The sequence below is a fragment of the Choloepus didactylus genome, chromosome 7, assembly GCF_015220235.1.
Source record: "Choloepus didactylus isolate mChoDid1 chromosome 7, mChoDid1.pri, whole genome shotgun sequence".
NCBI classification, from domain to species: domain Eukaryota; kingdom Metazoa; phylum Chordata; class Mammalia; order Pilosa; family Megalonychidae; genus Choloepus; species Choloepus didactylus.
In genome coordinates this window covers 72,865,307-72,868,292 of record NC_051313.1, presented here as the reverse complement: position 1 = coordinate 72,868,292, position 2,986 = coordinate 72,865,307, and positions in this window count along the sequence as shown.

The window sequence follows — 2,986 nt, the reverse complement described above, 5'->3', positions numbered from 1 at the left end:
GTTATGTATTGTCCTTTAAGCTTACAAAAATGGCCTAATTCCCAGAAACATGGCATATTCTTTTGTTTCTTATTCTCCTTGTTGCTGTGGGGTCTCTTCTGAGAGGTGATGGGGGAACTACTGTCTTTACAAGGGCGATAGCGATTCACTGTGGGTCGTTTTTCTTTTAGTATTGCAAACACGCAGGGAATCCCTTATCAAACTCCAGCTTTCAAATGTGGACGCGAAGTTAAATACTCAATATTTCCTACGATTTTTTTTTTGTCACTGCTTTCAAATCATCTCTTACTTGGATGAAGCTTTTCCATTAATGAGTAAATTCCCCAGGAAGGGTTCATGGGCACAACCTTCTCTGAGTTCTTGCAGTTTCAAAACTTTTTCTATAGGCTTGAAACTTGAAAACTAGCTTGACTGGATTTAAAATCCGGGGCTCACACTCATTTCTTGAGTATATTGTAGTTGATATTCTCTGTTTGTGTTGAATGTTTGCTGTGCAGAAGTGTGATATCAGTCTGATTTTCTTTCCTTGGTAACTGATTTGGTCTTTTTGATAGGCCATTTCTTTTTCTTTAAAATCTAATGAATTTATTAAGATAAAAATTGAAGTTGACTGTTTTGAGTCATATTCCTGGATACATCATAGCCTCTTTCAATGCGTATGTTCAGGATTTTATTTTATTTGGGAAAGTTTTCCTCAATTCTAGTTTCTTCCATTGTTTTGGTTTTCTTTTTCAAGGATTCCAATTATACAAATGTCCAATCTTCTTTTCCTGTCTTTTGTATCTACCATGTTCTATTAGACCCTTTTTATAATTTAATTTACTTTTTTCATGGCTTTCCTATTTCTATCTTCTATGTTCCTTGCTTGGTCATATTTACACTCCCTTATGTGGTATTAATTTCATCTTTATTTATGAAATTATTTTGTATATTTCTAATACTTTCCTGCCTTCTCTTAGTTCCCTTTCATATCTTTCCATTAGTTGTCCATTTCTTTTCAAGTTTTTGAATTCAAGTTTTTGTATATAAAGAAACTAGTATTTGTCTTATTATTTTCTTTTGCATCTGCAATTACCTGTTTAATATTTTCAGTTCATGTCTGAATGCTGAATTGTAGCATATCTGCCCAGATACTCAGATCTACCAATTTTGATATTTCGCCACATTTGCTGTATTAATGTGTCTAGCTAGCTGTATCTATATTTCTCTATCTATTTTCTGAACATTTGAGAGTAGGTTGCATACATCATGCTCCTTGTATATATAATACTTCCATGCACTTTCCCTAAGAACAAGTATATCCACTTATGTAACCACCTTAGGAACAGTTACCAAGTTAAAGAAATATACATAATAGACTTCTGACCTACTGACCTGTAAGATAATATTTGTATAGTTTTAAGCCAGTAAGTTTGTGATAATCTGTTATGGCAGCAATGAAAACTAATGAAGTCTTTATTACTTCTTTAATTAGTATTTTTTGTTTTACAGTATACAGATTTTGCACATATTTTGTTAGATTTATGCACAAATATTTCAAGTTTTTGATGCTGTGGTGTTACTTTTTGTAAAGTTCAATTTTTAATTGCTCATTACTAGTGTGTAGAAATTCATTTGAATTTTGTTTAGTGACTTTATATCCTGCATCCTTGCTAATTTCCCTTATTGGTTTTGGAACTTTTTTTTTTTAATAGAGTCTTTAGGATTTTCTACATAGGCAATCATGTCATCTGCAAATAGCAACAGTTTTATTTATTTATTTCCAGTTTGTATGCCTTTTAATTCTTTTTCTTTCCTTATTACACTGGCTAAAACCTTAAGTACAATCTTGAATCAAAGTGGAAAGAGTAGACATCTTCCTGATCTTAGGATATCTTTGGCTTCTTCCTGATCTTAGGATTAGTTGTGATGTTAGTTCCAATTTTTCCTCGATGCCTTTCTTAGTTTCCTAGGGTTGCATAACAAAGTACCATAAACTTTGTGGCTTAAAATAACAGAAATTTATTGTCTCACAGTTCTGGAGGCTAGAAGTCTGAAATCAAGGTGACAGCAAGGCTGTGCTTCCTCTAAAACCTGTGGGGAAGAATTCTTCCTTGCCTCTTCCTAGCTTCTTGATTTGCCAGAAATCCCTGACATTCCTTAGCTTACAGCTGCAGCACTTCAATCTCTGCCTCATTCATCACATGATATTCTCCCCTCCATCTCTCTCTCTCTGTGTCTCCTTTGCCCTTCTTATAAGTATACCAGTCATATTGGAATAAAGGCCCACCCTACTCCAGTATGACCTAATTTTAACTTAGCTAATTCCATCTGCAGTTACTCTATTTCTAAATAAGTTTATATCCAAAGGTACTTAGTGTCAAGACATCAACATTTTGAGGGGGAAGTGGGGACACAGTTCAACCCATAGCAATGCCCTTTATCACATTGAGAAAGTTCTTTTCTAGTCTTGGTTTGGTTTGTGTTTTCATTCTGAATACCATGGAATTTTATCAAATGCTTTTGCTGACTCTATCGAAATGATCACGTTTTTTATTTTTTTGTCTTTTGATATGGTGAATTGCATTGATTGATTTTCAAGTGTTGAGCCAATCTTGTAATTTCCATGACTAACTGCACTTGGTCATGTTGTATCATCCTTTATATTTATTGCTGGATTTTATTCTCTTGCATTTCATTGAGGATTTTGCATCTATATTCATGAGTGTCTTAGTTTCCTATGCTTCTCAATAAAATATCATGCAATCCCAGTGCAAACAATGGGAATTTGTTTGTTCATGGTTTAAAGCTGGAAAAAAGCCCAATCCAAGGCATTGTTCTAGTTTGCTAATGCTACCGGAATGCAAAACACCAGAAATGGATTGGCTTTTATAAAGGAAGTTTATAGTTACAGTCTTAAGGCCATAAAGTGTCCAAGGTAACACATCAACAATTGGGTATTCTCACTGGAGGATGGCCAATGGTATCCGGAAAACCTGTTAGCTGG